Source organism: Triticum urartu, chromosome 3A, assembly GCF_056163025.1.
Source record: "Triticum urartu cultivar PI428250 chromosome 3A, HENAU_Tu73, whole genome shotgun sequence".
In the NCBI taxonomy this organism is placed as follows: Eukaryota; Viridiplantae; Streptophyta; class Magnoliopsida; order Poales; family Poaceae; genus Triticum; species Triticum urartu.
In genome coordinates, this window is record NC_141875.1 from 98138324 (window position 1) to 98152370 (window position 14047).

Here is a 14047-nt window from a genome sequence, read left to right on the forward strand (position 1 = left end):
AAGCCTGTATTTACAAGAAAGTGAGTGGGAGCTCTGTAGCATTTCTGATATTATATGTGGATGACATATTACTAATTGGAAATGATATAGAATTTCTGGATAGCATAAAGGGATACTTGAATAAGAGTTTTTCAATGAAAGACCTCGGTGAAGCTGCTTACATATTAGGCATTAAGATCTATAGAGATAGATCAAGACGCTTAATTGGACTTTCACAAAGCACATACCTTGACAAAGTTTTGAAGAAGTTCAAAATGGATCAAGCAAAGAAAGGGTTCTTGCCTGTGTTACAAGGTGTGAAGTTGAGTCAGACTCAATGCCCGACCACTGCAGAAGATAGAGAGAAAATGAAAGATGTTCCCTATGCTTCAGCCAAAGGCTCTATCATGTATGCAATGTTGTGTACCAGACCTGATGTGTGCCTTGCTATAAGTCTAGCAGGGAGGTACCAAAGTAATCCAGGAGTGGATCACTGGACAGCGGTCAAGAACATCCTGAAATACCTGAAAAGGACTAAGGATATGTTTCTCGTTTATGGAGGTGACAAAGAGCTAATCGTAAATGGTTACGTCGATGCAAGCTTTGACACTGATCCGGACGATTCTAAATCGCAAACCGGATATGTGTTTACATTAAACGGTGGAGCTGTCAGTTGGTGCAGTTCTAAACAAAGCGTCGTGGCGGGATCTACGTGTGAAGCGGAATACATAGCTGCTTTGGAAGCAGCAAATGAAGGAGTCTGGATGAAGGAGTTCATATCCGATCTAGGTGTCATACCTAGTGGACGGGTCCAATGAAAATCTTTTGTGACAATACTGGTGCAATTGCCTTGGCAAAGGAATCCAGATTTCACAAGAGAACCAAGCACATCAAGAGACGCTTCAATTCCATCCGGGATCTAGTCCAGGTGGCAGACATAGAAATTTGCAAGATACATACGGATCTGAATGTAGCAGACCCGTTGACTAAGCCTCTTCCACGAGCAAAACATGATCAGCACCAAGGCTCCATGGGTGTTAGAATCATTACTGTGTAATCTAGATTATTGACTCTAGTGCAAGTGGGAGACTGAAGGAAATATGCCCTAGAGGCAATAATAAAGTTATTATTTATTTCCTTATATCATGATAAATGTTTATTATTCATGCTAGAATTTTATTAACCGGAAACATAATACATGTGTGAATACATAGACAAACAGAGTGTCACTAGTATGCCTCTACTAGACTAGCTCGATAATCAAAGATGGTTATGTTTCCTAACCATGGACAAAGAGTTGTTATTTGATTAACGGGATCACATCATTAGGTGAATGATCTGATTGACATGACCCATTTCATTAGCTTAGCACCCGATCGTTTAATATGTTGCTATTGCTTTCTTCATGACTTATACATGTTCCTATGACTATGAGATTATGCAACTCCCTTTGCCAGAGGAACACTTTGTGTGCTACCAAACGTCACAACATAACTAGGTGATTATAAAGGTGCTCTACAGGTGTCTCCAAAGGTGCATGTTGGGTTGGCGTATTTCGAGATTAGGGTTTGTCACTCCGATTGTCGGAGAGGTATCTCTGGGCCCTCTCGGTAATGCACATCACATAAGCCTTGCAAGCATTGCAACTAATGAGTTAGTTGTGAGATGATGTATTACGGAACGAGTAAAGAGACTTGCCGGTAACGAGATTGAACTAGGTATTGAGATACCGACGATCGAATCTCGGGCAAGTAACATACCGATGACAAAGGGAACAACGTATGTTGTTATGCGGTCTGACCAATAAAAGATCTTCGTAGAATATGTAGGAGCTAATATGAGCATCCAGGTTCCGCTATTGGTTATTGACCGGAGACGTGTCTCGGTCATGTCTACATTGTTCTCGAACCCGTAGGGTCCGCACGCTTAAGGTTTCGATGATAGTTATATTATGAGTTTATGCACTTTGATGTACCGAAGTTTGCTCGGAGTCCCGGATGTGATCATGGACATGAAGAGGAGTCTCGAAATGGTCGAGACATAAAGATTGATATATTGGAAGCCTATATTTGGATATCGGAAGTGTTCCGGGTGAAATCGGGATTTTACCGGAGTACCGGGAGGTTACCGGAACCCCCGGGAGGTATATGGGCCTTAGTGGGCTTTAGTGGAAGAGAGGAGAGGTGGCCAGGGCTGGGCCGTGCCCCCCCCCCCTAGTCCGAATAGGACAAGGAGAGGGGGCCGGCGCCCCCCTTCCTTCTCTCTCTCCTCTTCCCCCCCTCCCGAATCCTATTCCAACTAGGAAAGGGGGGGAATCCTACTCCCAGAGGGAGTAGGACTCCTCCTGGCGCGCCCTCTCCTAGCCGGCCGCACCCCCCCTTTGATCCTTTATATACGGAGGCAGGGAGCACCCCTAAAGACACAAGTTGATCCACGTGATCATATTCTTAGCCGTGTGCGGTGCCCCCTTCCACCATAGTCCTCGATAATATTGTAGCGGTGCTTAGGCGAAGCCCTGCGACGGTAGTACATCAAGATCGTCACCACGCCGTCGTGCTGACGGAACTCTTCCCCGACACTTTGCTGGATCGGAGTCCGGGGATCGTCATCGAGCTGAACGTGTGCTAGAACTCGGAGGTGCCGTAGTTTCGGTGCTTGATCGGTCGGGCCGTGAAGACGTACGACTACATCAACCACGTTGTGCTAACGCTTCCGTTGTCGATCTACAAGGGTACGTAGATCACACTCTCCCCTCTCGTTGCTATGCATCACCATGATCTTGCGTGTGCGTAGGAAATTTTTTGAAATTACTATGTAACCCAACAAATACACATCCCAAACTATAACCATATTGTTTTGTTTGTCTTATTATGAACTTTGAGAGCACAAAACGATTCAAAAATTATACCCAATTAGCTAAATCATAGTTTTCTGAATGACAAATTTTGACACTCCTATATTGATTTGGTTTGATTAGAAGCCTAAGGCTGTTGTTGATTCAACGAATAGATACCCCTCTTATTTATCATCTTTCAAGCATTATAACAACTTATTTAATTTACAATGTAGTACGAAGTTGATGATCATAGTAGAAGTAAGCTACAATTCCACTTTTAGAATATGCAAAAATCATCTTAGAAGAGAGAGTTCATATGAGACACACTTTGAGTGCCTTTTTGAGATAATTCAACAGAAATACATCACTATTCTTCCTCTTTGATGCACTATACAAAACTTGTCAATTCATAATATACTACTCCCTCTGTCCCATAATATAAGAACGTTTTTCAAACTATGTTAGCTTGGAAAACGTTCTTATATTATGAGATGGAGGGAGTATAAATTTGAAGTGCATATCAGAAGCAAGCTACAGTTCCATTTTTAGAACGTGCTAAAACCACCTAGAACAAAAAGTTATTATGAGACACTCTGACTACCATATCTCTCTATCATGGATTTGTATCCCAAAATAACACGTTCATTGTAATGAACGCAAACCAAAGATATGTTATTGTATATTAGGGTTTTACTGGAATACCATCTCAGATGAATGGTATAACATGAGAAAGAGCAACAAATAGAATCTTGTTAGTACCGGAGTCCTAATACGAAGAGTAAATTACAAATAAATTCATCGCAAATGCCAACATGATCATTTGTAAGAAATGAGCAAAGCTCAAATGGCCAGGCATCCATATAACAACCATCTCCTAATGCAGTGGCGGAGCTTGAGCCAAAATCATGGGAGGGTCATGGGTTGGGGGGGGGGGGGGGCAAACATAATTCCTTTTGGATAATTTTTGGTGGATAAATAGGCCTAATACTAAGGTATATACAAAAAAATTCTTATGAGCCGGGGGGAGAAAGGGGGGGGGCATGGCCCAGGTTGTCCCCCACCAAGCTCCGCCACTGTCCTAATGTATGCCTTAGGAAAAATTGCATGCCTTTGATACGTCTAATGATAGATCGAAACTATTGCAATATTATGTTGTTTTATCATATTTTATGAGCTCCAAGAGTATAAAAACCTTTCAATATCATATCCAGCTAACCAAGGTGTAGTTTTGCCAACAACAAAACTGAACACCTCTATTTTCAGTATGTATTTGAGCAGCCTAAGTTCAAATTGGAATGTAATAAAACATTGATGCACATAGGCAAAGCAAACTACAATGCCAGTCAACCACTAATGTATTAATCTATAAATACATGAGAAAGAGATCATACATCATAATTAGGAGTACTAATGTGAAACATTTCTACCAAAAACTAAACATATGGTAGCTCTAAAAACATTAAACAAATGACGCATGTAAACACATCCAGTTTGGTATAAATACATCACCAAAGGTTTGAGGGGTTCATATTACGAAGAGTGACCATCTCAACACATTTCCTCCTCCCCTTTAGAGAATTTTTGGTGGAAGAATATTTCATCATCCTATAAAAAATTCAAAAAATGAATTATCCTAGTTACAACTTACAGGTTGTGAAATTGAAAAAATACATAAAACAACAAACTCAACTATGCCTAGTGGAAGGTCAAGGATTGTGATCTATCAGAAAAAGAAGAAGAAAAGTAGTACCATGGTGTAAATAACTTAATTAAGAATGATAAATGGAACGAAATCATCACAAAGGGGTACAATTAAGAAGTATGCCAGCGCAAACTCCAAATTATGACTAATCAGGTACTTCAGTTATAAATTTTTTTCATGATCCATCTCTGCCCATACAGTGAAGCACCTGAATTGGGCCATTCCGATAAAATACTACCTCTGTCCCACAATATAAGACATTGTTGCATGCTAACAGCAAAATGTCTTATATTATGGGACAAAGGGGATACTAACTTGTATAGAGCAAGAGACAGATACATCTGATCGTGTACTGAAATAATTTAGGCTAGAGTCAGAATTAAATGTATGGTTGTGTCTGTATGATCATCATGAAATGAAATAATTTCCAACTCCCAAGCCTTCACTTGGTACCAGATTGAACAGGAAAATAGCACACATATCGAGGAAGTTTTATCATCATAAGATCAAAATGTTATTTCGTTATTTGATTAAAATTATCTACTTCATAAGCTTTTATCCTTTATGTTTGGTGAATAAACAAACAACAAATTATAATCGATAATTAGACAAAAATATACAATACAATAAGAAAACTGCACAACATCGAAGAGACTGGAGAGGTGGGTGTAATGAAAAGCTTGAGTGCGCGGGGAATCTCTATAATAATATTGTTTTACTCTGATTTGATATTTTAAGTTGTCTAAGATTTTTTTTTCTAACAGACCTAATTGCAAGGTAATCAGTTTTTGTTGAATAAAGAATAATTTCACAGGCTCATCGACTTAGCTTGTGTTTGGCATTATGGTAGATTATGATAATTTGTTGGGCTAACCAACTTTTCCCGTATTCGTGGGTAATTTATTTTACTACAGTTATTCGTGGGTAACAATTCAATAAACGGAGCCTTCGATATAAGATATTTTCATTTTACTAAGAAATAGTACTACATTATTATTTTGTTTGCTAAAATAATAGATCAGTGACCATACATATGGTCCTTCATACAAGACAATATTTAGTACTTCAACAGATGTTGGTAAATGTGGTCATTTGTCTCCAAATTGATTAAAAGATGAAGTCCTGAAGACAATCTCTAGTGTTACGTAAAAAACGATTAAGAAGTCATTAATAATTTTTGGGCACCATATTTGTCCAATCACCTAAGTTTAATTAGCAAGACTTTTTACAGAGCATATTTCACTGACGCTCATGATCCATTTAGTTTAACTAATTATTAAGAAGGAAATCCACGATGTAGAGGCATCAGCATAAATATCATATGTTGTATTTATATATATATAGATAGATAGATGGTGCTAAGTGTCAGTGCCTAGCTAGTTTGAACTGGCCGTGTACACACTCTGCAATTCATCTTGTCTAATGTTGCTGATGTAAAAGCGGAATAGTGTAATGCTGTGAACCTGTTTTTATCTGAAAATGCCAAAGTGTATCAACGATTGGAATCATGAACAGAATCCATCCATCTTTTACTTTTTAGTCTTCCGGCGTGATGTCTGATGTAGATGATATGCATGCTAGCTAGCTATATCAGGGTAACGTCAGGATGACAGTGCGTGACAAATCAGTGGAGACCTGGCTCCTTGCTCTATTGAACTGAACTGAAAACCACCACGTAGCATCCTAACACCATGCAACTTATTTTCTCAGATTAAACGCCCGGTTGGATAAAAAAGACAAACCTGTAGACCTCGTAGCTAGGAGATCTCATCACCGGCACGACCCTCATGAAGTTGTACCCACGCACCATCCAAATACGGCAGTGTCAGCGATGATGATTGTGCGTTTGAGGTTGCCCTCGTAATTCAGCAATGGGGCCCATCATGCTCCCGGGGAACATCTGACTGTGAACACTAATTTGATTGTCGACTGCGTGCCTGATGGGCTGTCAACGTCATCAGCCCTGCCAGGGTGAACATCCCTAGTCCTGTTCTGCAGCTTGTTCTCGGCCATGACGAAACTCCTGAACATCGCGTCTCAGCCCAGCTGGGACTGCACGGACATGAGCAGCAAGACATATTCCTTCATTGACGACACTGTCATCCTAGTCCTGTTCTGCAGCTCGTTGCATTCTTTTGATGAGATCCGAAGCTCGTGCCAACCACGAGCGAAGCTCCTAAATGTTGCATCGCCGAGCAGCAGGGCCGTCCTGTTCCGCAGCTCCTTGTCTACCACGCCGAAGCTCCCGAACATTGCGTTTGCTGCTCAATGGGTACTGCACCGACTTGAGCCGTGTGCCGTCTGCATGTTACAATGGCACATCTGCGGTGGCTTGGTCCTGTTCCGCAGCTCGTTGCATTTTTTCTATGAGATCCGAAGCTCGTTGCCAACCACGACGAAGCTCCTAAACGTTGCATCGCCGAGCAGTGGGGGCCGTCCTGTTCCGCAGCTCCTTGTCTACCACACCGAAGCTCCCGAACATTATGTTTGCTGCTCAATGGGTACTGCACCGACGTGAGCCGTGTGGCGTCTGCATGTTACAATGGCACATCTTGTTGTGGCTCTAAGTTGCCGCTGGATCGCCTTATGCAAAGCAATATGAGTTGCTAATGATCCTGATCGCAACAACGCAACATTCAACAACATCCGCTGCACCGCCTGTGATATCCTCGTGAGGACGGCCGATGACCTCCTGATTTGGAGTAGGCGCTACGACGCTCCGTCTCGGGATCGACTTCTGGCCATCCGACTTTTCTTTCTCTCTGTCCTCTAGACTGCCTCTTGGCGGGTTTCTCTTTTTTTGGCTTCTTATCGTGTTGTTTTTTATGTTTTCAATGAATAACAATGTATGACTGCCAAATCCTTCGAGTAATATAACAACCGGTGGGGCACAATGCCCCCCGTCATTCTCGGAAAAAAAATGATCCTGATCGCTGCCTTTCAAAATCTTACTGAAGGAATCACCGGCCACTTTCCTTGCTATACGAGCCAAGGGAATCACCGGCCGCTGGGCTAGGACGTTTAGACCTCACGGTCATGGAGAGATTAGTTTAGGCTTAGATGGATGGTATGGGCTAGGACGTTTAGACCTCATGGTCATGGAGAGATTAGTTAGGTTTAGATGGATGGTATGTTTTTTGGTGGTGGCATAGGTGGGTAATTTTTTTAACTTGTACGACCAAAATTTAATTTAAAGATCTATTGGACGTGGTTTGCTAATTTACTGAGTCAACGGTCAGATATTACTAATTTTTGTGGGATTTTCTAATTTATTTATCTTTTTTTCTGGTTATTCCGTTAGTTACTTTTTATATATAATAGATGTGTTGTGTGCCTGTCATGTTGCAATGTTATTTGTTGTTTCAAGGTTGTGAGCCGGTGGACTGGAATTTCTGTCGCTGCTATTGATCAAGACGAGAAGGAGAAATTGCTCCACCTTGCTGACAAATTGCATCAGCGAGTTGTTGGCCAGGATGAGGCGGTCAATTTGGTTGCGCAAGCGGTGTTACGTTCCAGGGTCGGCCTTGATCAGCCTGGCCAACCAATAGGTTCTTTTCTCTTTTTGGGCTCGACTGGTGTTGGAAAGACAAAGCTTGCAAAAGCTCTTGCTGAGCAGCTATTCGACAGTGAAAAGACATTGGTTCGCTTTGACATGTCCGAATATGGTTCGATTGGATCTGTGTTGCGCCTCATTGGAGCACCTCCAGGGTGTGTACATTGTGTGCGCCCTTTATTTTAAACATTACATTATCACATATACCTTGTCTTTAGATTGACTGGCCTTAATGCTTCTCTTATAAATTCTTACAGCTATCGTGGTTACGAAGACGGTGGACAACTGACTGAGAAAGTCAAGAGGCGCCCATACAGCATCATCCTCTTTGATGAGGTTGAGAAGGCACATGCCGGTGTTCAATGTTTTTCTTCAACTCCTTGATGATGGTTTGTTGACTGATGGCAAAGGCTGCACAGTAGATTTCAAGAGCACCATCATCATTATGACCTCAAATTTAGGATCAAAGCACTTCGCAGCAGGAATGGCTGGAGAAAAGACAATACAACAGGCACGGGGCCTTGTCATGAAGCAGGTGTGTGAACCCTTTATTGTCCCTGTAAATGCCGAATCAGCCTCATGTTGATTGTCACATGTTCATGCAGGTTTGGAAACGCTTCAAGCCTGAGCTTCTTAACAGGCTGAGTGAGATTGTGATATTTGAGCCGCTTTCACAAGACAAACTGAAGGCGATCGTGGAAATCCATGATGAAGGGCGTTGCTGCCAGAGTAGCTAATAAGGGCATCTCTCTACATGCGAGTGATGCTGCTTTGGATGTCATCTTCTCGGAATCATACGAACCAGTAAGTACAGCAGCTTCTTTTCGAGATTATATAGAGACATGATCCTGTTTTCAGACAAGGGGCTTGTGTGCTTTGGTAACTATATATACTTTTTGTGTCACAGATGTATGGTGCAAGGCCTATTGGGAGGTGGGTGCAAAAGAATGTGATGACTGCGATCTCTGAGATGCTAGTCAAAGGAGAAGCTGGCGAAGGCTCAACGATCTCTATTGATGCCACCTGATAAGAAGGGACTCAAATATGAAGTGGTGACGAAGGTGGCAGATCCACCTGGCAACCTCTCCGTGCCGGCACTAGTGCCTCCTCTAGGTGACTCCGCCGAAGGACAACGGTGATCCGGCCATGATCACTTCCCTAGCAAAGTGCTAGCAACTAACTGATACTGACAAGTTTATTGTGCAGTCGTGGTGTCTTGACCATTTTGAACATAGCAGATTATTGTGCAGTCCTGGTGTCTTGACCATTTTGAACAGGTAGCAGTTGGGTATTTCTAACCGATCCCCTATAACCGGTTAGTGGAGTATATCTAGTTTTTTACTTCACTAACCGGCACCTAGTCGACCCCCCATCCAGCCTAACGGAGTAAACTTTTACTCCTTTTCCTAAAAATCCCTATATTTACTTCGTCTTTGCTCCACCGAGAAAAACGGCGCGGCTCTTCTTCGCTGCCTCTTCCTTCCCTCCCGCGTCATATCTTCGCCCCCGCTACCCCTCCCCCTCCCCGCCGGCACCAGTCGGCCGTCGGGAAAGCCTTGTAGCCCTCCGCCGCTATCCTCCATTACCTCCTTATCCCGCCGTCGACCAAAAATTGAGCGGATCTGCGGCTGTTGTCGCCGCTGCCGGATTTGGCGTTTCCGGCCGTCGGCGGCTGCGCCTTGCCATGGATTGGCCCGGAAGCGGCCCACGCAGCCCTGGCAAAGCCTCCACGCCGCATGCAAGTATCAGCTCTTCCACTAGCCACTCTAATCGCTCCTGCCGTCGGTTCTCTGGCTACTACATGGCCGATCGTCGCCCGGGCTCTGCGCCCGCGCAGCGACTCACCAGCTTGCATCTGCCGGTCATACAATGCGACGACTGCACACGACAAGTGGTGCGCTGAGTTTCTACCATGCCGAAACATCCCGGATGGATGTTCTTCAAATGCATAAACCATGGGGTATGTGCTTGTTTTGATTCGGTTTTCACCAGATTCGGTTCAATTTTGGTAGCTCATTGATGCTCATCTATGTGTGTAGGATGATGGATGCTCGTTTTGGTATTGGAAAAAAAATAATACATCAATCTATTGATAGCACGAAAATTAGTAGATGTTCGTGCACTCGTTGCTTGAATTGAGGCTAAACATGAGACTAGATGTAAGATTAGAGAAGAAATTAGAGGGGAAGCAACGTCTACTTCTTTAGAATCAAAGAATAAGAATGAAGTATGCAAGATCGAGAATCCGCAGATCAACAATGAAGACATTGAGAATAATCCAATAGTGGGCGCAGTTATGGAAGTTGGATATCTTCTGAAATGTCTAAGTGTAGTTCTTGTTTTCTTTGATCTTGCTATTCTAGCAAAGAGTTGGTGAATTATTATGTAATCCAATGTCGTTGAATGAAATAAAGAAGTAAAAAAATGTGTTTTGGTGGCCGAAATTGAAATGCAAATGAAAAAAATTACTCCGCTAAGTTTAGGGAATCGACTAGATCTGGCCAAAACTTAGTGGAGTATTTACTCCCTTAAGTTTTAGGGGATCGGTTAGAGATGGCCTTACACGATCGCTTCTTTTTATAATTGGCAGTTTAGAAGTTGATAGCATTGTTATTTCAGCAGATATAAGGTAGTGTTTGCACCAGAGAAGTTGTTCTTTCGTGGATGTCGTGAGGCACTATACATTTTGGGGCTATGGTCAACAATGTAGTTTGTTGAATGTTCTGAAATCATGTCATCTACTCTGTTTTTTAACAGTCAAACCATTTTTTTTGCGGGTACAGTCAAACCATTTCATGATGTCACAACTCTCTAGTACTTTTATACAACTGCAATGCAGTGATCAAGTATTTTATCGTTACCCAGATAGTAAGAGCAATTCCAACGGGCTAACCCAAATGGACGGCACATTTGTTCGTTTTTTGTTCGTTTGGATCGGCCGTCCGCCCGTCGTCCGTTCAGTTTTGCATTTGGGTCGGCAGTGCGGCCAACGCACCGACCCATTTTATGTCCGCGCTCAACTTAAAAAAAGACCCGCGGCCGATCATGCCAGCGGTCATGTCTCATCATGCCAGTACCATGCCAGCATCGGCATACAATGTCGGCTTCAGAAAATTCACCACAGTTCATGCTGGCGCACTCGCCAGCCGGCCGGCACACATGCCAGCACACAAAAAATGGTGGGACTTGAGTTCAACCACGCCATCGTGGCCCCCGTGGTCATGCCAGCACACCTGCCGGCATAAAAAAAGACGACGCTCGCCGCCATAGATCACTCGTCGTCAAACTTGAGCATGTCGGCATGCATCTTCTCGAACCACGACCTCTTTCTTGGCGACACGGTGTTGAGATCCACCTTCATGATCTCCACCCCGGTCATCATGCTCGCGAGAACCACTTCTTTGGCCTTGGTCTTGGCGTTGGCGGCCTCGATCTCTAGCATCTTGGCTTGCTTCTTCGCCTCGAGCTCGAACATCTTGGATTGCTTCTCTGCGTCCATCTCAAGTCTCCTCCTTTGGATCTCCATGAAAGCGTCCATTTGCTCCGCCTTGAAATGTCGGCGCTCCTCCTTCCTTGAGTCCTTGTTCATCATGCCCTCCACGCTTGCGATCAAGGCGTTGGATGCCGCATCCCGCTTGTCCTCCTTCTTGGAGTTGGTCTTCCCCCGCGGCCGTGCCAACTCGCCCTCCTCAACCTCCTCCACGGCTTTCTTCCCCCCACATGACTTGAGGGTGGCGTATTGCGCCTTGAAATTCTCCTCGTCCTTGATGACCCGAAAGCAATGGGAGAGGTCGAAGCACTTGCCATTGTGTTGAACCTTGAATGCCTCCAAAGCTTGAAATGCCTACAAAATGTTTCCATGCAAGCATATGGGCAAATGATATGCAAATGAACACGCAAGCATGAACTTGAGGACACAAAAGAGGGAGGCTTGCTAGCATACCATGTCTTGCATGCCGATGCCGCTCACGCGGCGGGCCTTGATGCTCTCAAGAGTGGCGCAAAACTTGTTGCACTCTTATTGGATCACCCTCCATCGCTTGGAAATGGACACCTACCCGCACGTGCTCACAATTCGGTAAGGCAGAAACTTCTCGCGCTCATAAAACTCCCGGTGGACACGAATCCAAAAAGTTGAATGCTTTTTTCGGCGCCGGTCTTGGGGTCTTGTCCAATGTCTCGCCAAAACTCGCAAAGAAGCTTGTCCTCGGCCGTTGTGTATGCCTTCGTGTGCTTGCTCTTGTGCTTCGGCTTAGGATCGACGGTTTGGTTGGCGAGCTCTTCCTCGAACAAGGGCTCCACTTCGATGTCGCACTCGTCCTCTTCCTCTAGCCCGTAGTCGTCCGGGAACTCGTGGTCGAGTGGGAAGCTGTCCAGGTCGATGCCGACCTGATCACGCATGAAGGCCGCCTGATCGGGATCATAGCCAGCGGCCGGCGTGAACGGCCCGCGACCGTCCTGGCTTTGTGTCTCGTCGGGATCGTAGCCAGCGGCCGGCGCACCGTCCTCGAAGATGAGGTTCTGCATGTAGTCCTCGTCGACCGGAGACGACATTCCATCGAACAGGTTACGGGCCTCCGGGAGCACGCCGGCCGGCATCTGCCACGCGCGTTTCCTCGCGCCACCGGATGACGAGGCACCGGCCACCGGGGTGGCGTTGAGGTCGATGGGCGCGGGCGCGGGTGTGGAAGGCGCGACCTGATGTCTACTACACAACCTTCTTCTTGTAGACGTTGTTGGGCCTCCAAGTGCAGAGGTTTGTAGGACGGTAGCAAATTTCCCTCAAGTGGATGACCTAAGGTTTATCAATCTGTGGGAGGCGTAGGATGAAGATGGTCTATCTCAAACAACCCTGCAACCAAATAGCAAGGAGTCTCTTGTGTCCCCAACAGACCCAATACAATGGTAAATTGTATAGGTGCACTAGTTCGGCGAAGAGATGGTGATACAAGTGCAATATGGATGGTAGATAAAGGTTTTTGTAATCTGAAAATATAAAAACAGTAAGGTAGCAAGTGATAAAAGTGAGCGAAAATGGTATTGCAATGCGTTGAAACAAGGCCTAGGGTTCATACTTTCACTAGTGCAAGTTCTCTCAACAATAATAACATAATTGGATCTATAACTATCCCTCAACATGCAACAAAGAGTCACTCCAAAGTCACTAATAGCGGAGAACAAACAAAGAGATTATTGTAGGGTACGAAACCACCTCAATGTTATTCTTTCTGATCGATCTATTCAAGAGTCCGTAGTAAAGTAACACGAAGCTATTCTTTCCGTTCAATCTATAATAGAGTTCGTACTAGAATAACATCTTAAGACACTAATCAACCAAAACCCTAATGTCACCTAGATACTCCAATGTCACCTCAAGTATCCGTGGGTATGATTATATGATATGCATCACACAATCTCAGATTCATCTATTCAACCAACACAAAGAACTTCAAAGAGTGCCCCAAAGTTTCTACCGGAGAGTCAAGATGAAAACGTGTGCCAACCCCTATGCATAAGTTCACGAGGTCACGAAACTCGCAAGTTGATCACAAAAACATACATCAAGTGGATCACGTGATATCCCATTGTCACCATAGATAAGCACATGCAAGACATACATCAAGTGTTCTCAATGTTGGGTTTCATAGTAATTTCAAAAAATTTCCTACGCACACGCAAGATCATGGTGATGTATAGCAACGAGAGGGGGAGAGTGTGATCTACGTACCCTTGTAGATCGACAACAGAAGCATTAACTTGGTTGATGTAGTCGTACGTCTCCACGACCCGACCGATCAAGTATCGAAACTACGGCACCTCCGAGTTCTAGCACACGTTCAGCTCGATGACGATCCCCGGACTCCGATCCAGCAAAGTGTCGGGGAAGAGATCCGTCAGCACAACGGCGTGGTGACGATCTTGATGTACTACCGTCGCAGGGCTTCGCCTAAGCACCGCTACAATATTATCAAGGACT

General features: G+C 44.3%; 1 pseudogene across 1 annotated transcript in view; it reads left to right on the top strand.

Moving 5' to 3' along the window:
* Nucleotides 1–9353, top strand: part of LOC125546701 (chaperone protein ClpB1-like) — a 33813-nt pseudogene extending 24460 nt beyond the window's left edge. Inside the window, exons 4-7 of the transcript XR_015599262.1 lie at nucleotides 7885–8225; nucleotides 8328–8605; nucleotides 8676–8874; nucleotides 8978–9353. The product of XR_015599262.1 is annotated as a chaperone protein ClpB1-like (transcript). The remainder of the gene's footprint in view (nucleotides 1–7884; nucleotides 8226–8327; nucleotides 8606–8675; nucleotides 8875–8977) is intronic.
* Nucleotides 9354–14047: the final 4694 nt, after the last annotated feature.